This window comes from Cervus canadensis, chromosome 1, assembly GCF_019320065.1.
Source record: "Cervus canadensis isolate Bull #8, Minnesota chromosome 1, ASM1932006v1, whole genome shotgun sequence".
Taxonomy (NCBI): Eukaryota; Metazoa; Chordata; class Mammalia; order Artiodactyla; family Cervidae; genus Cervus; species Cervus canadensis.
The window spans coordinates 126,508,451-126,532,035 of record NC_057386.1 but is presented as its reverse complement, the minus strand read 5'-3'; the positions used below and the strand labels follow the sequence as shown (position 1 = coordinate 126,532,035).

The 23,585-nt window shown below is 45.4% G+C and overlaps 1 long non-coding RNA gene across 1 annotated transcript in view; it reads right to left on the bottom strand.

The window, feature by feature from the left end:
* The window catches only part of LOC122424569, a 207,997-nt gene extending 195,308 nt beyond the window's left edge, over positions 1 to 12,689 (bottom strand). Inside the window, exon 1 of the long non-coding RNA XR_006264477.1 lies at positions 12,585 to 12,689. This is a non-coding gene — a long non-coding RNA (uncharacterized LOC122424569). The remainder of the gene's footprint in view (positions 1 to 12,584) is intronic.
* Positions 12,690 to 23,585: the final 10,896 nt, after the last annotated feature.

The following is a 23,585-nucleotide window of genomic DNA, read 5'->3' as shown; positions in this document are numbered from 1 at the left end:
TCTTTTTCTCTGCACTCGCCTTACAGAGGGCAAATATTTTTTTCACTTGGGGAAAAAAAAAATAGAATCCATGGGAGGTGAAATAATTTGCCAAAGTCTGTCCATCATGTTAGTGCAGGACTGGGATTCAGCTTTCCACACGTGCAAACTTGGTCTCCAGCCCCATTCTTGGCACAGAGTTACCCTTGGAATTTCCTAAAGTGTTGAGAGCCAGGAAGGTGTCTTTTGTTATGTTAAGAAGGTGACTTTTTGGAAAGTACCTGAGGGCGGCGGCTGGTTGCCAGGGGAACCAAGCATGTGATTGGAGGGTTGGAACTTTCGGTCCTACCCCCCCCTCCCACGTCCATCCTGAGAGAAAGGGGGGCCACAAGTTGAATCAGTCACCAGTGGCCAGTAATTTAATCCATCATGCCTATATAGCAAAGCCTCCAAACAAACCCAACAGGACAGAGTCCAGGGTTCTGAGAACTCCCAGGGTGGTGAACACGTGGAGACGCCAGGAGAGTGGCATGCCCCAGAGTGGGCAAGGGCCCTGCCCTTCCCCCAGCCCTTGCTGTATGCAATCTCGTCCACCTGGCTTTTCCTGAATTCTGTCCTTTGCAATAAACTGATAATCTAGTAGCTAAAATGTTTCTCTGAGTCCTGCTAGTTGGTGTAACAAATTAACCGAACCCAAAGAGGGGATCACCCGAATCTCCAATCTATACCTGGGGCTCAGGGCTTCCCTAGGAACCCAGCAATAAAGAATCTGCCAGTGCAGGAGATGCTGAATCGATCCCTGGGTCTGGAAGATGCCCTGGAGAAGGAAATGGTCACCCGCTCCAGTATTCTTGCCTGGAAAATCCCATGGACAGAGGAGCCTGGTGGGCTAGACACTAAAACGACAACAAAAGCAGACTGTACAAAACTGTCGTTTCTGTATAGGTCAAAATCAGCAGTTTCATATGGTTCAGCCTAGTTTGGGGATTCATTAGAGCTTCAGAGGTAGCTGAAGTTATGAGAATGATGCTGTTCTCCCCTTGTGTCCTGAAGGAAAACCGTCCCCATAAGCTCCCATCAGAATTTTCCTAATGTCTCATTGGCTAAGGGCTGGGTCACACGCCCACCCCAGTGACCAGTCACTGTCAAAGAGAACAGCATGGACTTACTGACTTATCTCAGTCATGGTTCATCTCATCTCAGGACTAGATACTAGCAACCAAAACAAAATCAGGATTTGGGGGTAGCAAGGAAGGAAGAAGGATGGCTGTTAGGAAGGTGACTTGGATGGGGGCGGGGTGGGGGGGGATGTTTTAGGTGACAATATGGTGTTAGGGGTCAGTGCGACTAACCCTGGGGACAGTTTTTCCTCAGTTTTCTGGGCTACTCAGACTGGCATCCCAGGGTCAGGCAATGATACTTCACTAAACCTTCTGGTTCTTCAGAGGAGGCCAGTCACTGACATGGATGAAAGGAGATGAGGTCAAGGGCTCATAAAGCCTGAGAGGTTCACAAATAGCATGAAGGGGCTACATTCCTGCATAACTGGAAAAACTTGAGAGAGAAGAGACTGGAAGTCTGGTGTGACTGCCCCTTTAACTGGCCTCATATCAACCTCTTAAACAGATGAAGAGCAGAAATCTTTTTTTTTTTTTTTTTAAAGGAAGAGCAATTCAGGGGCTTTTTCCAGGGCAGCTGGCACTTCGGAAAGACATTTTTGCAAAAGCACAGACAGAGTCTTTGCAGTAGCTTTTTACATTCTCACAGCAGCTCCAGAAAGGGGGAGCCGCCAGTGGGAAATAAAAAAGACAAAGAGAGGCTTTCCCCTCTGCCTCCTGAGGTTCTGGGGATCCTAATCTACCAAAAAAATAAAAAGTAAATAAATGAATTCCATTTTGGAAACATGCCAGCCTACTCTTGTGCTCACTAAACTCCCCAAGCATGGATACGGAGGCGAGCCTACTGCCTCTTGGGCTGTAAAATGCCAAGTTAGCAAAAACTCCTTGCTCTGATTTTTCATCCGGAAAGGAGTGAATACATCGCCTCCCCCCCTACCTGGTACATGGAGGTGAGTAAGCGAGGTCCCATCTGAGCCGGGGATTGGTCTCAACCCCCTGACTGTGACTGTGTTAGCTGCTCAGTTATGTCTGACCCTTTGCAACCCCATGGACTGTAGCCCACCAAGCCCCTCAGTCCATGTAATTCTCCAGGCAATAATACTGGAGTGGGTAGTCTTTCCTTTCTCCAGGGGATCTTCCTGACCCAGGGATCAAACCTGCGTCTCCCACACTGCAGGCAGATTCTTTACCCTCTGAGCTACCAGGGAAGCCTTTCAATGCCCTCCCTCCCCTCAAAACTATTGGACAGCACAGCTGAAACTACCTACTCTGGCCAGACAAGACAGAAGCCACTTGCATGAGTTGTCTTGCAACAGGAGGTCCTGGGAAGGAATGTGAAACTAATTAGCTACCACTGCCTAGAATTCGAGGAAGGTCAAAAGGAGAAAGGAGACGCCAGCCCATATGTCCTCCCAGAACCCTTCTAGTTGGAATCCATCTTGGCTGAGCAATGTGTGGGCCACCATGAAGGACCCTGAGTCAGAGTGGTTGGCCAGAGACAACCCGGAAACTATCACCATCACTATAAAACCCAAGATCAAGAGTCACATTGCAGAGCAGTTCTCCTGGGTTCCCTCACCCTCCTGCTTGCCACCTGGGCGCCCCTTCCCAATAAAGTCTCTTGCTTTGTCAGCATGTGTGTCTCTTTGGACAATCCATTTCTGAGTGTTAGACAACAGCCCACTCTCAGGCCCTGGAAGGGGTCCCCATTTCCTGCAACCACATGAACACTGTGTCGGGTCCTCTGGGAAGTGGACACTTAGTTAGTAGGGCGAGAGCTACTGGGGGGTGATGCCTGCGGCAAAGAGGAGAGGAAGCAGGACTGGGGCAGGCAGATCTGAGGGTCTCAGCCAACCCCCAGCCCCAAGCTCCAGAGCAAAGACTGCCCATTAGAAGGACCCCACGTGGGGCAGAAACGGCCCGGCCCTGTGCCTCTGCAGTGCTCAGGCACTGCCTGGGGGCTGCCGCTGCTGAAAAGCGGAGATGGAGACCAGATGCACAGGTAACAGCTGGAGCTGTCTGATCATTACTCCTGCAGCAGGACGAGATCTTTCCTGGAGGGACCTCTGAGCATGCACTGCCACAGTGGCCATGCACGCATGTGTGTGCGTGTGTGACACCCCAGGAAACAGACAGCCCTGTGCACACAGCCCTCTCCCTTCTCCTGCCTGAGTGTCCAGCTGCTGATTATTTCTCAGGCCCCATGAGCTTCAGGGTCAGGAAAAGAGACACAGTCCAGAAAGGGCGGCTTATCTTTTCTTTGCATTCGCTTGTTAAAAATTGGATCTGTGGACTTCCCTGTTGGTCCAGGGGTTAAAAATCTGCCTCCCAATGCAGGGGACATGGGTTTGATACCTGATGAGGGAAAACCCCACATGCTGCCGGGCAACTAAGCCTGTGCACCACAACTACTGAACCTGTGCTCCAGAGCCCACAAGTCACAACTACGGAGCCCATGCACCGCAATTGCTGAAGCCCTTGCACCAGGACCTGTGCTCCGCAACAAGAGAAGCCACCGCAATGAGAAGCCCCCGCCTCGCACTGCAACTAGAGAGCATCCCCGGCTCACTGAAAAGCCCGTGTCCAGCAACAAAGACTCAGCGCTACCAAAAATAAATCAATCAATTAAAAAAATTAGAGCTACAGCACTGAAACCCCATCACTTTGGTTTTTATGACATAAACTCAAAGTCTGTGCCAAACTTCACTACATGCTGACCTTATCACAGAATATGAGCCCTGGAGTAAAGGAATCACAGGGAGACAAGATCCTTCAGATCCTAAAAGGGGAGAAACTGATACAAAACTATCTCTAATCTGCCTCCATGATTATTTCCTTCGCCCATGTGTTGAAAAAAATCCGTGAGAAAGGTCACACATTCAGCCTCCAAGTGAAGCCCAGACACAACTTCCGGTTCCGGTGGTTACAGAGAGGCACAGTGCCCCCTACTCATCAGGAGTGGATGCTCCCAGGACCAAGGAGCCGCCAGGGCACTCCCCAGGTGCTTGACAGGCACAGAACTGTGCTCTACTTACGTGCTCTCTGCTCTTTGCAAACTTAGAATGTGCAGCCAAGGAAAGGAGATAAAAGAGAAGGCGGATGTAAGAGCTTGGGAGGAGAGCTGAATAGTGATTTTATAATATCACACATAACACCGTGCTCATCATGACTAGGGACAAGCCCCTCCAAGAGCAGATTTTTATCTCCCTTTGTTCATTCATCTTCTCAAAGAACCTGCAGCAGAACCTGACTTCAGATGTTGCTTGAATTAATTCTGCTCTTCCCCTAATACTTAAGTTTCATGGAGGAGCTGAGGCATCTCAAATAAAAATACGAATTAAACAACGTGGAGAGCTGCTCTTTTTTTCTTCTTCTTCTTTTGTGCTATAGAACATCTGGTTCCTTTGTTTCTGGGGCAGGGCTGTCATCCACAGCAACTTGGTCATGGATTTGATCAGCCTCTCTTGTCCCTAGATAAAGAGCTGGGAGCAGAGACGGAGAGAAATCACGACTTGTGCAAATAAGCACTGAAGTTTTCCAAATGCTGGATGCACACGTATACTCTGTCCTCTCCTATTTTTAGGATTGAATACTAATAACAGCCCAGAGCAGCAGTTCTCAACCAGGGACATTCTGCCCGCTCTCCTCCCTGCAGGGCAAGTACAGCAGTGTCTGGAGACATTTTTGATTGTCACAACTGGGAGGATGCTTGGGCCTCTAGTGGGTGGAGGTCAGGGACGCCACTCAGCATCCTGCAGGGCCCAAGATGGCCCCACAGCAAAGAATGACGCGTCCCAAATGTCAATAGCACTGAGGCCAAGAAACCCTGGCCTCCGGTAATATAATATATGGAGGCATCTTATCTTTCTGTCTTATCACATTCTTCAGCTTAATGATGCAAAGAACAAAACGGCACATCCACTGGAAGATGAAGCCTTTAAGTTGGCCCTCACGCCTGTGGCATTTCAAGATGACAGTGGCCAGTGGCAGAATGAGGAAGCTGGGGGTGACCTCTGAGTGAGGTATCTGGGCTGCCTCCTGGATCCCTTGGGAGCCTGGCTACGAGTTTGGAGAGAAATTGACTGGGGTGCTGGTTTTTCAAGAGGCTTTTCACTCTTCATGTCAAGGACCTTGTACGTAATATACAGTGGTGTAGGAGATGAGCACCTGGCATAATTACTGCTTAGGGTACAAGGGGCTGCAGGGATTACTCTTCCTTTTTTATTTTTTGTTAAGATTTACTTATTTATTTATGTTGATGGGAGTGTGCTGGGTGTTTGTTGCTGTGTGTGTGTGAGCATTCTCTTGTTGTGATGCGAGGGCTTCTCATTGCAGTGGCTTCTCTTGTTGTAGAACATGTGCTCCAGGGTGCATGTAAGCCCAGTAGTTTGGGCACACTAGCTTAACGGTCAAGGAATTCAGATCCCACATGCCTTCCCGGACCAGCAACCAAACCAGTGTCCCTCGGAGTACAAGGTGGATTTTTGACCCCTGAACCACCAGGGAAGTCCTGCAGGTATTACTCCTCTGAACAGCTGTGCAGTGTGTGGGGCAGAGGTCGGGGAGGCGGGCTGAGGGCAGTCCCTTACTTGTCCTTGACTTAGATGGTCTCTGCTCTTTGAGAACTGAGGATGTGCTAAGGAAGGGGAACTGGTATCTTGGCAGATCCAGCAGTTACACTCAGGGGCTCGGGAAACCCCTGCCAATCTACAGGCCCGGGATGAAGAAATGCCTGCGAGCTGATACTCGGGGCTGTTTCCTGTGTTCATCATCATGGAGATCAGTGTTTCTGTGAGCAGTGTTCTTGGCCCCTGATGAGGGCAAAGACAGAACATATCCATCAGACAACTGTAGAGTCTCCACCAGAGAAGTGAGACTTATCTGGGTTGCGTTGAGTGCCCGAGAATAGGGAAAGCCCCAACTCAGTTTGAATCCATCAATTGTACATTCACTCTGTATTCACTGATGATTGAAAAGATAACAAGGGCTTCCCTGATGGTCCAGTGGTTAAGAATTCACCTTGCAATTCGAGGGACACAGATTCAATCCCTGATCCAGGAAGGTCCCACATGCTTCAGAGTAACTAAGTCCGTGCACCACAGCTGCTGAGCCCATGTCCTAGAGCTGGCGCTGCACAACAAGAGAACCACTGCAATGAGAAGCCCACACACTAGCAAGGAAGAGTAGCCCCCCGCTGGATGCAACTAGAGAAAGCCCTCATGCTTCTCAGTGAAGACCCCAGTGAAGCCAATAAATAATCTAAAGAGAGAGAGAGAAAAGATAACAAAAGTAGCAGAAGACAAGAATTAGTGATGTTGCTAACTTTTAGGTTTATGCTGATTGAGCTGCTGTGCTCATTACTGCCACCAGGTCATATGGTTGGAAAAAGCCTCCCAACCTGGAAGCTTTGACTGTCAAGCTTCCAGACATCCCTCTTTTTGGAGGGAACACCCATCGTGTGGGTCTTGCTTCGAGGCAGCTCACTTGTGTTAGCAAAGGTAGAAGCACCCATAATCCTGCTCCCTGGTAGCCCAGGTGCAGGCATGTGGCCAAGGTATCACCACCTGGGTAATGTGCTGGGGTGAACAGTGCCCCCCTAAACTCATGTCCACCATGAACCTGTGAGTGTGACCTTATTAGAAATACAGCAGACACTAACACAGATACCCCTGCTTGGGACCGTGAACCCTGAAGGTGAGGCACAGGGCCCAGTGTCAGAGGACTGCCCGCCCAGGTAAAATGATGCGAACTTTGGGGACTTGTCTGGTGGTCCAGTGGCTAAGACTTCACCTTCCTATGCAGGGCGTGTGGGTTCGATCCCTGCTTGGCCAGCTAAGATCCCACATGCTTCATGGCCAGAAAACCAAAATATAAAACAGAAGCAATATTGTAACAAATTCAAGTAAGACTTTAAATGGTCCACATGTGTATAGATGGCTGAGTCCCCTTGTTGTCCATCTGAAACTATCATAACATTGTTAATCAGCTACATGCCAATACAGAATAAAAAACTCTAAAAAAATAAAAGAGTCTTTAAAAAAATGGCCCACATCAAAAAAAAAATTCTTGGAAAAATTTTTTTAAAAAACAGTACAAATTTTGGTTATTACTTCTTTTTCCTGCCCCACCAGGAGCAAACAAAATCTGGTTGGTTTCATCCATTTTCCTTTTTCATTCTCTCAGAGTTTCAATCCCCCTGATAAACTGGTCCACGAGTGAGGATACTTTCCAGAGGGCAACATCATTCTGCCCTACTGCACACCCACCTGGGGCCAGCTCCCCGGGATGCTCAGTGGGCATCGCAGAGAAACTAACCATAACTGATCACTTCCAACTCTGGGCTCTGGGGCCAAGTTCCCAGCCTCTTCCTGAGTTCATCTGATCTCTGCAAGTGTTGTGTTCAAGAAGGAACTTGTATCCTGGGTGTATACAGCTCATTCTATTTTTATTATCTATAGGCTTATATATGGGGCTTCCCTGGTGGCTCAGTGGTAAAAAAAAAAAATCCACCTGCAACGCAGGAGACACAAGAGACACGGGTTTGATCCCTAAGTCAGGAAGATTTTCTGGAGGAGGGCATGGCAACCCACTCCAGTATTCTTACCTGGGAAATCCCATGGACAGAAACTTATATATAAGAGAGAAATGGATTTTTAAAGTTGGACGATTCCATAAAATAAGAAGCATTAAACAGGGTCTACTGAAGTTTCCTGGATCAACTGCAATTTGCTAACTCAGCCTTAACCACGTAACACAAGAAGTTTAGGGAAGCATCAAACTCCACGGGCAAGTTGGAAAAGTGCTTTCCCTTTTAATTCACAAAGCAGAGAGAATTGGCTGGACTTCCACCTTACATTAAACTTGGGTCCAAGACCGTCTCAACCAGATACAAGGATCGTGCCTGGATGGAAGCCAGGAACTATGGCAGCCCCGCCCCTCTCCTGAGAGGCTGCAGTGTTATTACCCCATTACATAGTCCGGCAAACTAAAGCCACGAGGACAGGGTGAGACGGTGGTGCTACGTTCAACTCCAGAACCCATGCATCCAGCTGTCCCTTGGTGATGAAAAGGGGAGTTTAAGGAAGAATGAGGGGAGAAAAAGAAAAATATAAGTTGTCAGGGAAACCTTTGTACCTTAAACTTAGTAAAGTGTGTGAGAGGAAGGATGGATATTTATGCAAATCAGTGTGTGTATACAAATTAGCCTATTAACGGGGGATCTAGTTATGACCTAACACACCACCTTATTTCAATGGACCAAAAGCATTTTCTATTTTCATTTTATTTAATACATCTATTTTAACTCACTAACACCATCTTTTTCTAAAGTATGAACAAAAGATCACAAATCCTTTCTTTATCTGAGGCTTCATTTACTTTTGTAAATCAAACAGACTTCTCCCACTGACTTAGAATGTCAAAAAAAAATCTCGATATTTGTATGAAAATGATTTCAGGTTTCATCTTGCTTTAGATACATGCATTTTCCCAATTCACCATGATCACGCTCCTATTTAAATAATATGAATACCTCCCACTTTAAATAATATATATTTAGGCTTTCTGCTTTTGAAATACTTCCCAATTTACATACTGAAATTTGCATTCATGAGAGATCCATTAATGCCTGAGAGAGGACACCAAGTCTCTCCTTGTCCAAACCCAAGTCTGGCTCCTCTGAGCTCTCTTCTCCCCAGGCCTCATCCTTGGGCGCTGACTTCCATCAGCTGGTCCAGCTGTGACTAAGTCCCTTTAGAAAGGATCCTCTACCCTTGATAATGATCACTTGCCCTGTCTTCAGCAAGAATCCTGCCAAGTCAGTTTAGCAAGATGCCCTACCCTCAACCGGAGAAGGCAATGGCACCCCACTCCAGTACTCTTGCCTGGAAAAATCCCATGGACAGAGGAGCCTGGTGGGCTGCAGTCCATGGGGTCACTAGGAGTCGGACATGACTGAGCGACTTCACTTTCACTTTCACTTTTCACTTTCATGCATTGGAGAAGGAAATGGCAACCCACTCCAATATTCTTGCCTGGAGAACCCAGGGACTGGGGAGCCTGGTGGGCTGCCGTCTATGGGGTCACACAGAGTCGGACATGACTAAAGTGACTTAGCAGCAGCAGTAGCAGCCTACCTTCAACATATCCTCTTGGTAATTGTCCATCCACCAATCTACCCCACCACTGATTATAAATCCCCAGCTGTCTTTGCTATATTCAGAGTTGAGCCTGGTCTCTCCTTCATCTTGAGTCTTGACACCTACAATCCTAAATAAAGCCTTCTGTACCACCATTATAACAAGTGTCAGAGTAACTTTTCTTTTTGGCTGCACTGCATGGCTTGCAGGATCTTAGTTCCTTGATCCGAAACACCGCAGTGAAAGCGCCAAATCCTAAACCACTAGACCACCAGGGAACTCCTCAGAGTAACTTTAAAAAAAAGGGGGGGGGGCAAAAAACAACTCACCGCTTGAAACCATCTGGATGAAAAAGCATTATTAATACAATGTAATATATTAAGAACCCATATATTTAAGAGTACTATTAATATAATGCAATATATTAAAAACCCATATTTTAAAAACCAATATTCAAAACAAGAGGGCTCTGGGACTTCCCTGGTGCTCCAATAGCTAAGAATCCACCTTCCAATGCAGGCGACGTGAGTTCGAACCCTGGTCAGGGAACTCAGAACCCCCTTGTTACGGGGCAACTAAGCCCTCTCACCCCAACAAAAGATCCTGCATAACATAACTAAGATCTAACACAGCCAAATAAATACTTTGAAAAAAAAGAGTGCTCCGGGAGCGTGCCAGAACATGCCCTCTCCTCTACTCTTCCCCGGGGGCCTTGTTCATGCCTACAGAATTCAGAGGTGATTCTCAGCCATTCTCCCTATGTCATCATTAACACAGGTGCCATCACCTCCAACTGGACCAACCAATCCTGCCCAATTTTCCCCATTGCCCTGCCCCACTTCTCCTCTCCAATCTACCACCACGCATCACTCAACTCCCCGCCCCGTGGCATTCAGAATAGTCTTCCAAACCCCCTAACTCTGGGCCACCCAATCCTTTCCAACCTTCCTAAACATATCCAATGTTCCAGAACCTTCCGGGCCCTCCACCATTGCTCTTGACATCATGACTGCATGGGACGTGCTCACTGCCAGCTCACACCCACGTGTGTGTCTCAGCTTGACACTCCTGACGTCAAGCTCACACTGAGATGTTCTGCGGCTGCCTTATCTTCCCGCCGTGGGCAGGAGGGCCACCAGCCGGGAAAATGTTTCATTTCTTTGCCACCCACGGTGCCAGCTCAATGGATCAGACATGGTGGGTATCCAGTAAATACTCATTGAGCAACTGAACAGACGTCACTACTGAATTCAACAGAACTGAAAACACGGAGGGATTATCTTAAAAGATTTGTTTTCTGGAAGAACATTTTATTTGCCGGGCCTGATGAATTTAAATCATTCAAAGTGAGCAAGCGCCCTCTTGCGGCCGCAAGCTGACAGTACATCACAGAAAAGAGGGGATTATGGAGTTCAGAGATCTCTTGCCTGGAGGTTTTTTTTCCCTCCTGATCACAGGCAAGGAGCACAAGAAACCATTCCAGTCAGAAAGCTTAGGTCGACACATAAGTGACTCAGTAGCTCACTCAGAGGATTTAGCTTCTCATCATGCCAGCCAGGTAACAGGAGCTGTGGATACATCAGGGAATTTGATCCCTCCCCCTGAAAATGAAAAGCCCACAGACTAATATAACCTGTGGCCCTTGATTGGACTGTGGTTAAAACAAACCAGAAGTCATTTGTACAGCAGGAAACTCTGTACACAAATGTTCATTGCAGCTTTATTCATCAGCGACGGAAAAAAAGGAAACTGTCCACCAACCAAAAACAGGATAATACGTGGCAAGGAAAAGGAGGAAGTTATTGAGATGCACACAGTGTGGGTGAGTATTAAACATTGTCCTGCGTTAGAGAAACCTCACATTCAATGGTACACATTGTATGCTTCTATTTAAATGAAGTTCCAGAAGAGGTGATGGTAGGAAAAATTGGAACAGGGGTAGCCTGTGGTTGGGGGTTGGGCTTGCAAAAGGGGTCTGAGGGCACTTTCTGGGGTGATGATAATGTGTAACTTGATAGGGATTTTGGGTTACGCAAATGTACGCATTTGTCTTAACTCATCAAATATTACACTTAAAACAAGTGTGTCATCACACAGGTAAATTTTACCCCAAAAGGAAAAACAACAACAACAAAAATTACTGAATGCTTATCTGTGATGCCCATGCTGAAGTGTTTTGGGGAAGGAGAATGCTGAGATCTGCACATTGCTTTGAAATGCACTGGAAAACTAAGAGGGATGAATGGACACACAGGTGGATAGGTCCATGACAAAGCAAAAAGCAAGATGTTAATTACAAAACTAGGGGTGGTGGATATGTGTATGGATAGTCACTAAAATTCTTTCCATGTTTGAAAAAATTCATTATAAAATCTTGAGGGGATATTTGAATAGAGGCTGAGCATTAGATGACAATAAATTCTGCTCATCTTTTATGAATGATGGTGCTGCTGTGGTTCATAAGAAAATGTCCTTATTTTCAGAGATGAATATTCAAGTATTTACAGGTGAAGTGTCATAATGTCTCAAACATGTTAAAATGCTCTCGAAAGGGAAATGAAGGTAAAATTGCAAACTGTTAATAATTGTTACATCCATGTAATGGACATAGGGGTGTCAATCATTCTGTTTTCCCTCTTTAAAATTTTTCATGATAAAAAGAAGACATGCTCTCTCAAGGCGCTTAGACTTCAATATCGAGTGAAAGTTCTGTCCCTTTTTCCTCATCTAGTTGCATCCTTATGTATTTTGTTTTAAAATTTAGTTCTATATGAGGATGAAGAAAATTTGTTAATAAGGTGTAATCTGGTGATGAGCATCGCATAAGAAGAAGGGAAATATAAAGAGGATGAGTGAATGAGAAGATAAAAGACAAAATTAACCATAAAGCATGTAATGAAACGGGAGGGGACAGGTAAGTGTGGGAAGGAGGACATTTTCCTGTTCCCATAATTCTGGACAGAATATTTGCAAATGTGCCCCTTCCCCACACTTCTTGTCTTGGTCACCGGCATCACCTTGTATCTACCTCCAAAGTCAGGACTGAGAGACTGCTCATCCACATCTCATGAGCCTCTGAGTCCAGGGTCCTCTGTCTCCTACACCGCAGTCTCCAATCAGTTAACCTTGTGCTCCTCAATGACCTCGTCTGTAAAATGTACGTGATGCCCTCTGCCTCCTGAGTTGTTGCCAGGATCCAATACTATAGCAGTGTGTCTTGCAGTAGCTAGAGCATACAACTCTGTGTTTATCTCCCTTGTCCACCCCTCCCTGGAATTTAAGGCCTCTCCCAAGCTCTCTAACCACATCCCTTAGAAGTTTCAAGTTCCAGTAACATGGTCTTACTTACAGTTTCCCAAACGCATGTTGTCACTTCATGCTGCAGGTCTTCGTGTTACTCAGCAGCTCTCGAAGTGTGGTCTCCAGGGCAACAGCATCACCACCAGCATCCCCTGGGAACTTGACAGAGACAAAAATTCTCAGGTGCTGCCCTACACCCACTGAGTCAGAAATTTGGCGTGGGGCTCGGGGATCTCTCTGTGAGCCCGCCAGGTGATTTCTGAAGCACAGTGAGTTTTGAGAACCACTGGGGTATACCGTCTCCTCTGCTTGAAATGCGCTTTCTCATCATCCCTGTCAAACTCCTACACATCCTTTAAAAGGCTCCTGGAGGAAGTCTCTCTTGGATCTGTGGACCTATTCATTGGATCATGAATATAGGGCTATTCATGGTCACCTCTGCACTCACACTGTGCCTTGATCAGACTTCCGTGGGTGTTCTATGACCCTGTGTTATGATGATTTGTTTGGAAGTCTTTTTTTTTTTTTAAGATTTTTTATGTGGACCATTTTTAAAGTCTTTATTGAATTTGTTACAATATTGCTTTTGATTGTTTTGTTTTAGCAGAGAGGCATATGGGAATCTTAGCTCCCCAACCAGGGATCAAACCCGTAACTCCTGCATTGGAAGGTGAAGACTTAATCACCGGACTGCCAGGGAAGTCCCCCTGGAAATCTTTCTCTCCAACTAGGCTAAATAAATAACTAAAGAGCATGTCTGATATCATCCTCTGTATTTTCAGCCCTTAGCAAGGTGCCTTTCACTCAAGGAGACACTCAAGTTCACCTACTTGAGCTGCCTCAAGCATCAGGTTAACCAGATGAAGGAGGAAATTCCCTGATTGATAGAGCACCAGTTTGCCATTCAGGATACCTGGTGGTGGTTGTTTTTTAAGTGTCCATTTATTTTATTTGAAAATCATATATATCCATTCTTTGATTTCATTTATAGGAAGAGCCCAGTATTGACAGTGTCATGACACCTTTAAATTTCTTAAATGCATTTTCTGATCATCTTTAAGCTGCAGTGATTTCCTTCCAAAGATGGTAACACTCTGCTTTCAATCCAGTCCAACAAATAACATGATGTGTGACGGGTATACCCTGACAGTGGAGAAGACTGGCTGACATGCGTTTTGCAGGAGATGCTGCTATTTATTAGAGGAGAGCCCTTGGCCAGGTTAAACTTTAATCACAGTAATGATGGCCAGTATTTACTGGATGCTCCCTCTGCGAGGTTCCGTATTCAGCTCCCTTCAGCTTTACAAGAGCCAGTTGCAATAGGTACAAATCTTATTCCTGTCTTACAGATGAGGAATCTGAGGCACAGAGAGGTCAAGCAACTGGCTCAATATCACACAGATAGTAAAGAGGGGACCAAAATCAAAGCCAGGAAAAGTCCTTCAAAATCTGCTTCCACTATGATTTTTTTTCCTGACTCTGCATTCTGAATATTAATCCAAAATGCCATTCCCTTTTCGGGATCTCTTTTTTCATTGTGTTGACATATATATAACATTTATCATTTTAGTCTTCTTTTTCTTGACCTCACCACGCGGCACATGGGATCTTCTTAGTTCCCTGACCAGAGATCGAGCCTGCACCCCTTGCACTGGAAGCATAGAGTCTTAATCACTGGACTGCCAGGGACGTCCCCATTTTAGCCATCTTTAAGAATATGGTTCAGTGGCATCAGATATATCCAAATGTTATACAACCATCCCCACCATCTATCACCACAACTTTTTCATCTTCCCCAAAACCAATTCTGTCCCCATTAAACACTAACTCTCCATTCCTCCTCCTCCAGTCCCTGGCAGCCACTCTTCTACTTTCTGTCTATAAATTTGACCACTTTAGGTACCTCATATAAGTGGAATCATACAATATTTGTATGTTACTCAGCATAAAGTCCTCAAATTCAATCATGTTGTATTCACAGCATGTGTAGGAATTTCCTTCCTATTTAAGGCTGAGTACTATCCCATTGTGTGGATAGACCCCATTGTGCTTATCTGTTCATCCATCAATGGACACTTGAGTTGTTTCCACCTTTTGGCAAGTATGAATCATGCTGCTTCTGTGAACACAAGCATACAAATATCTGTTGGAGTCCCTGCTTTCAAATCTTTGGGGTTTGTACCCAGAAGTGGGATTGCATGATCCAGTGGTGATCCCAGGAGACCAGGTTTCTTGATTAGCTTTGCCCCCTCAGCTTTGCAAGTCACCCACCACCCTTTCCAGTGTCCTCTGCATAACACGGAGACAGAAAATCTTTTCCCCTTTGAATTACTATGACCATGACAATGATAAGTATCTTAAGACAGAGATGTCAGCTTCTATAAACTACAAAGGTGGCTTTGTAGGAACTTCCCTGGTGGTCCAGTGGCTAAGGATCCACGTTCCAGTGCAGGAGACGCAGGTTTGATTCCTGGTTGGGGAACCAAGGTCGCACATGCTGTGGAGCAACTAAACCTGGTCACTGCAATGAAGACCCAATGCACTCAAAATTAAAGTATGCATATATATTTTAATATATAATGTAATAAAATACAGTAGAAGAAGATGAAGTTAATGATGGTCTTAAAATGCCAGGGGTAGCTATAAAAAAATAATAAAGGTGATTTATAAGTTCCCCACATTGTTGCCTGGAGAGGGTGAAAAGGAGGCAGAGAAGAAGGAATATCTTTTAACCACCCATAAGCTAGTAAGCTTTTCTGGTCTCTAAGCTAAAATACACCCTGCTAGGCTGCTGTACCGTTCAACCATCTTTTGAGCACGCTTGCACGTTTAGCGGAACTTTCTTTGGTCAGATAATGGTCATTGATGAGCCCCACAGGAAAATGAAAAGGGAAGATAATGTTAATCTGCTGGCACACACGTTTGGGGTATGTGGAGCCAAAAAGAATTGCTTCATCAATAGGCTGTCTTATCAGAAACACTTGGCATGCTTCACCAAGCGGTTGTTTAAGGGTCTTTTTTAAAAACATTATCAGCCGTGGTATGATTTACAGGCAATGGTCTGAGCTCTTGGAAGGAAATCTGCTTTTTCAAGCCACAGCACAAGTGAAGTAATGGTTTGTAACTCAATGATTTATAAGCTAGACTCTTAATTTTCATTTTATGTTATCCCAAAGACATTGCCTGATGAAATCACATCCTGCTTCTGTTTTTTACATAACACTACCTGTGGTGGCACTAGTGGAAAAGAACCTACCTGCCAATGCAGGAGATGTAAGAGACATGGGTTTGATCCCTGGATCCAGAAGATCCCCTGGAGGAGGGCATGGCAACCCACTACAGTCTTCTTGCTGGGAGAATCCCATGGACAGAAGAACCTGGCGGGCTACAGCCCATGGGTGGCAAAGAGTCCGACACGACTGAAGTGACTTGGCATGCACCTCTCACAAAACAAAACCACAAAGTCTTCTTAGCATTATTAATTGTATCTTTAAGTAATTTTTAAATTTACTTTTGGCTGTGTGGGTCTTCGTTGCTGCACGAGTCTTCTCTGGTTGCAGAGAGCAGGGGCTGCTCTCTGGTTTCAAAGAAAGGGCTCCTCATTGCAGTGGCTTCTCTTGTTCCGGACACGGGCTCCAGGGTGCTCAGGATTCAGTAGACGTGGCACACAGGCTCAGTAGTTGCAGCTCCAGGGTTGTGGAGAACAGGCTTAATAGTTGTGGTGCACAAGCTTAGTTGCTCCTCGGCATGTGGGATCTTCTCAGACCAGGGATCGAACCCATGTCTCCTGCATTGGCCGGCAGACTCTTTACCACTGCACCACCAGTGAAGCCCCATTAATTCTTTTTATCTTTCAGATGAATGATGATTGAAGGACTAGCCTAGATATAATTAATAGAACTTAGAATTAACAAAGAACTTAAACATATGAAACAAAGGGGCATGAGAGTCAACATTTAACTCGGATAAGAAAGGCATAAATTGAAAAGAGAGTGGGCTGAAACTTGGGACTGTGAAGTTTTGTAACATTCATAGTAGTTGCTTTCTCAGCATTTGGGGTGGGTGGAACCAGAAAGATGGTTTACAGACAACAAAAATATTCTTTAAGTAATCCAGAGAACAGGTGTAGAATGGAAGTTTTTGCATTCCCCCTCTCCAAGAGGGAAAAAAATGTTTAGAAAGTTGTAGGGAGGTAGGGATGGAGGGCATGACAACTCACTCCAGTATTCTTGCCTGGAGAAAACCATGGACAGAGGAGCCTGGTGGGCTACAAGTCCATAGGGTCCCAAAGAGTCATACACGATGGAAGCGACTTAGCTTGCCTGCATGCAGGGAGGTAGGGAACCCAGATGAATAATAACAAAGAACCTGTATAATAGCCCCGACCCACCCCCTTTGACCACTAGAGGGGGCTATCCATGCATTTAAAGCCACATCACTTCATTTTTCCAAGTGAAATGATTTGATTTTTAACTTGCTTGATCCAAAATAACCAAGGACTTAATTTTTGATGTCTCTAGCCGTATGACATAGAACGGTCAGGTTCTCAGTGTTCAACAGCTCTTATTTCCTTAGGTAGCATAACTTTGGCATTTGACTGCCATGCTAATAAAATGGATCTGGGAGGATTTAGTTTTGTTCTAAAATGTATCTACTCTAGAAATAGGTAAGGGCGATTGAGAGGTACAAACTTCCAGTTACAAAATAAATGAGTCATGGGGAATGAAATGGACAGCATGAGAAATACAGCAAATAATATTCTTAAAAGATGTGTATGGTATGGTGACAGATGGTAGCCAGACTTAGCCTAGTGATCATTTTGTAATGTAAAGAAATATTAAATCATTATGCTGTGCACCTAGAACACAATATTGCAGGAAAATTATACTTCAGTAATAGATGGATGGATGTATCAACTCTAATAAAGACAATAGCAACACTATTTGTAGTAAAAAGTAAATAATAAAGCAAATTGTTCTTCTGTCTAAGGATACATTCTTTTTGACAGGGACCATTTTTAAAGTCTTCATTGAATTTGTTACAGTATTGCTGGCCTTCCCTGGTAGCTCAGAGGGTAAAGCATCTGCCTGCAATGCGGGAGACCCGGCTTCAATCCTTGGGTTGGGAAGATCCCCTGGAGAAGGAAAAGGCAACCCACTCCAGTATTCTTGCCTGGAGAAGCCCATGGACGGAGGAGCCTGGTAGGCTAGAGCCCATGGGGTCGCAAAGAGTCAGACATGACGGAGCAACTTCACTTTCATAGTACTGCTACTGTTTTATGTTTTGACTCTTTGGCAGCAAGGCATGTGGGATCTTAGCTCCCAGACCAGGGATTGAACCCGCACCCCCTGCATTGGAAGGTGAAGTGTTAGCCACTGGACAGCCAGGGAGGTTCCCTGAGAGCATTTTTTGTTTTATAAAAGGAAAATGAACATCTCTCACTACTTCATGGTCTTAACAAATTCCCCAAACTATCCAGAGAACATAAATTCTTTAGTGTACGATTAATATTCAACTGTGGTTGGATGGTGTCACCGACTCAAAGGACATGAGTTCGAGCAAACTCCGGGAGATAGTGGAGGCCAAGGGTCTTGAAGAGTCAGACACGACTTAGTGACTGGACGACTACAACAACAACATGAGGGAGTCAGCAACTTCTAGATGACTATTCTTCACCCAGGAGGAAAAAAAAAAAATAGAATCCCAGCTTGGCTTTTTTCCATCAAATAATTGGCTCTTTCCCAATTACTCACATAACTCAAGTTTGCTTAAGTAATGTCAGCTAATTTGATTATATTATTCAAGACTAAATCATGAAGGCAAATGAAATATAATTAATTCCAAAGCAAATGTATCTATTTTACTGTTCCATACTCAAGGGGGTTATTGAGTGATTGCCTCACCCCATCGCTGTGCATATTAAAATTGTGTTGGGGGCTTCCCAGCTGGCTCCGTGGTAAAGAATCTGCCTGTCAATGCAGGAGTCATGGGTTCAATCCCTGAGCTGGGAAGATCCCCTGGAGAAGGAAATGGCAATCCACTCCAGTATTCTTGCCTAGGAAATCCCATGGGCAGAAGAGCCTGGAGGGCTACAGTCCATGGGATCTCAAAGAGTCAAACAGAACTGAGCAACTAAACAACACACACACACACACCATCTATCACTGCACTAAAATTGTGTCAATATTCAGAAGCAGTGATCAGAGGGGCCCGAGGACTTCAGGAAACTTGACCACGCATGATGTAGTGTGTGTTCTCCAAGACTGTGAAGAAAAGAAGAGAGAAGAGACCCCAGGTGATGCTTCAGAGCTGATGAGGATCACAAGCCACTTCCCTGCAGGGGTCCCTGACAACACTGGCCTCTCAAGCCTTCGAGGCTGCCCTGCACTGAGCACTGAGGTTGACAGCAATCTTTTTCCCAGGCTTCTTGCAGTACAAGGATCTCTTGAGGATATTGATTAGCACTTTTGTTGAGATGGAAAACACTTAACGCTGGAAAGAGAGTTATTCACACATCTCCCTGCCACTTGGTCTGAGTCAGGTCTGCACCTCGGTGAACACAAGATGCGAACACAGGGGAAATCAGGAAGAGACCCAAGAATGTCAACTAGAAAATGCCCTGGATGCGTGATCGGAGACGGCTGGAGTTCATGGGCTCCAGTTTTTTGTCCTTCCTTTCCTCAGAATGACTGTTAGGTAAATATTATTTTTGTGTATTCACATGGGGCAGAAATTTCATTTGGGGGACTTCCCTGGTGGTCCAGTGGTTAAGACTTCGCCTTCCAACGCACGGGGTGTGGGTTCCATCCCTGGTTGGGGAGCTAAGACCCCACGTGCCTCGGGGCCATAAAAACAAAACACAAAACAAAAGTGGTGTTGCAACAGATTCACTAAAGACTTTAAAAACGGTTCATATCAAAGCCATATATATTTAAATATACATTTTTTTAAAAAAAAGAAATTTCTACTGGGCCGGTCTGGCCTGATATCATCCCCATCTCAGTCTCTGTAGGCGTGTGGTCAATCTAGACCATCTTGGACCTGGTCAGAAGGAGCCCCCGCCCTGGGGTCCATGCTTTAGACAGCCCCACTTGGGCCCTCTCGGGGGCCATGGGGATGTGCCCACCTGGATCCCTGCCTCCACACTGTGCTCCATCGTCACCAGAGGTTTCTCCCCCAACAGCCCCGGCCTCAGTCCTTGGGCCCACACAGGCTTTTCCCAGGGTCCAGGTGCCCAGGAGTCCTGCATCAGACTATTCTTGTGAACCCAGAACCTTTCCTCTCCCTGTTGCCTGGGAAGCATGTCACCAGGACATGCAGCCTGTCTTTACTACAGAAACCAGAAAGGTCTCCCTGCTTCCGGTCTGGCCCAATGGACTGTCCACTCACCCCACCGAGGGTCTCCCTCACTCCCCTGTGACACCCGTCCCCTGAACACTAGAGCTCCTTCCCCTCCTTCCTTCAAGCAGGGGTGCCAGGTTTGGCAAATGAAAATAGAAGGCACTCGGTTAGATGTGAATCTCAGATTAATGAATAAACGATGAGTAGGTTTTAGCATCAGTAGGTCAAATATCTGAAAATCAAATGTAACCAGGCATTCTGCACTTCATTAGGCAATCTTATCTAAGGGTGACTCCTCAGGATCCACGGGGGCCCCTTCTCTGCCCCACAACAACTCCCTGGGGTCCTAACAGTGCTGCATGTTATCGGTTATCCTTATTTTTTCAAAATGACTCAGCACAATGATAGGTGAAAGGAACAAGAACAAAAAGTGGTCTTGATAAAGATCAAGCATATTAAGTTCAAAGGCTTGGCTTACGGTTTTTCTTTAGTATTTATTTATTTGGCTGCGCAAGGTCTCAGTTGTGGCACACGGGATCTCTGATCTTCACTGCAGCATGTGCACCCTTTACCTGTGGCAATTGCAGCATGTGGGATCTAGTTCCCTGACCAGGGGTCGAACCTGGGCCCCCAGCATTGGGAGCGTGGAGCCTTAGCCACTGGACCACCAGGGAAGTCCCTGGCTCAGCTCCCTTTTAACATTTCTTACCTAACAGATGAATTTAAGGCTACAGAAACTTTTACTCATTTCCATCACAACTGAGATCTGTTACACGGTACTGTCACTGCCATTCATCTCTAGTTTGCACATGCACTGATTTTCTGGTTAGCTGTCAACCCGAAGGGGAAGAGGATGTTCTGCTAGTTTTTTTGTAAGTCTCCAAGTGGATAGGATTTTTGTCTCCTTCTCAGCACCTTTGATTTGTGAGATGTTTTACAGTCAGAGGATGTGACCTGCGGGATTTATGCATTTTGGAATCTGATGAGATTTTCTTTCTGGCATAAAACATGGTCAGTTTTTTATGAATGCTCCAAGAGGGTTTGTTGGCACAAAGTTCATAGACAGCTGATAGATCAAGTTAACAGTGATGGTTGATTTTTGTCTAATTGATTTGCAGATTTCTGAGATATGAGGATTAATATATTCTGTTGTGGTCGGGAATTAATTTCTCACTGTACCTTTAAACACATAAACTGTCTCTTTCAAAGCTATGTTTTAGCTGAATAAAGGTCCATAACTATTCACCTTGACAAATTATTCCCTGCATAAATGGACGCTTTTTACTTTGCATTTTATTGGCAAGGCTGCCACCACTGGCTTTCTTTCTGTTAATATTTTCCTGGTATGTTTTTTCACTTTCTTATTTTCAACCTTTTGTGTCACTTCCTTCTGGTACATAGTCTCTTATAATCAACCTGTACACATATTTGTGGTGCAGTTTATCATTCAACCTGAAAATGTCCAGAAACAGCAGAATTTAATCCATTCATATTTATTATCATGAAAACTGAAAGTGTGAGTCGCTCAGTCAACTCTTTATGATACTATGGACTATACAGCCCACCAAGCTCCTCTGTCCATGGAATTCTCCAGGCAAGAATACTATAGTGAGTTGCCATTCCCTTCTCCAGGGGATGTTCCTGACCCAGGGATTGAACCCTGATCTCCTGCATTGCAGGCTGATTCTTTACTGTCTGAGGCACCAGGGCCTCACTATGATGAATACTATGTTGACAGCTACTCCTGCTATCTTATTTTTTAAGATTTTTTGGTGTGGGCCATTTTTAAAGTCCTTACTGAATTTGTCACAATTTTGCTTCTGTTTTATGTTTTGGCTTTTTGGCCCTGAGGCATGTGGGATCTTAGTTCCCCAACCAGGGATCAAACCTACAACGCCTGCATTGGAAGGTGAAGTCTTGACCACTGGACCGCCAGGGAAATCCCTTGCCACCTTATTTTATACTTCTCTTTCTTTTGATTTCTTTTCCTGATGTGTACTGGATCGAGTGAGCTGTCTTGGCATACAGTACGTAGAAAACTGACTCTTCTCCAAACTGTTGGCCACAGTGACGCTGTGTGGCCTGCTGGTCGCTAGTCGAAATCTCCAGCTAATTCCTCACAAGATGTTAGGGGGAGGACTTACCCTCTGGACTCAGTCCCTGTGGGTCTTGAGCTTATTTCAGAAAGGGAGGGGATGTGGGGGGGGCAGAGGAGCACCAGGGTAGAAAGGACACTTTGGGGAACAGACAGGCTGAAGACTCAAGGTGATTGCTTTAACCATGAATAGGGAAGATATCTCCTTAATTTGGTGTACCAAGCAAGTGAAGGAGGACACAGAAATTAAACATGGAAGGACACGACGCTGAGTGATGCGAATAGGTTTATTTGAATCTAAGTACAACCCACCCCAGCACTGGGACCCTCACTCCAACTTTACATCAGGAGTTGCCTCTCCTGCAACTAACAGCCAGACTCAATTGTGGCTCTGGCGTTTTCCATGCATGGAGCTGACTCCTCGTGTGTCCAGCCAGTCCTTCTGAAGGACCCAGCTGTTCTCACCTGTACAGACTCTCTCGCATTGTTCACAGGACTTTTCTCCTGAGCACAGGACACTGTATAGTAACACAGGCTTGCACCGAGCCCACTGTAACAGACCTTTCACCTCATGCCAACAGTGTCTTCTTTCCTCACAACACAGCTCAGCGTTACTTTTTTTTTTTTTTAACTATTTATTACCTGGCTTTCAGTTCATCCCAGTGACCCACTGCTGTTCTGACCTCTTAGGTGTCCCTTTGCCTAAGGTCCCTGCACAACAAATAACTGTGTGGCTCCATCAGGAAGTTCTTCCCAATCAGTGTTCTTTATCCATTAGAGTCACAAGTTAAATTAAAAAGACTGCCTCCCTCGAAAAACGCCTATATCTACAGGTACACAAAACTCTGCATACAGTTTAAGAAGGTTCTGGATCTCTTTGAGACCCATCTATAGTTCCTGGGTTTAAAAACTCTTCAACACTCCCACTCTAATTCATGATGCAGAGAAGACCTGGGCCAAGACTAGCATTACAGAGGAGGAGGCCAAGTCAGGGTGAATCCACTTTCTGAAGCAGTATGGGGGAGCAGGACTGATGGGGTACATGCAAAACAGGCTATAAATTGTGTAAATTCACCTGAAAATCAGTAAGAGCAACATATATGTGCTATTATCTTATTCTAAAAATGTATTTTATTTGCATCTATTATACCTGTTTGCTGTTTAGTCAATAAGTCGTGTCTGACTTTTTGTGACCCTGCAGACTACAGCCCATCAGGCTCCTCTGTCCATGGGATTTCCCAGGCAAGAATATTGGAAGGGGTTGCCATTTCCTTCTCCAATATTATACCTACATCTGAACAATGAAAGCACTTTGGTTCAACAGTCAGTCCACTGAGACCTCTACTGACACATGTAACAAACACAGGGCCCAGGAATCTCCGGATTTTCTTGTGTGCCTCTTAATATTTTAAAACAGAAGGTGAGAATGATTTATTTAAAATGTCTTTGTGTCCTTCTGACCTCAGAATTACTCTACCTTATGCACACCAGGAGTGGGAACCAAGCGGTAACACCTGGAGGCCTGCCTGCCCGCAGGGTTTGGGTGACACTGGCTAATGGGAGCTGGAAGCTCTCCCAGAATTTCTGAGACCCTTGGAGTGTGTGTCTCAGCGC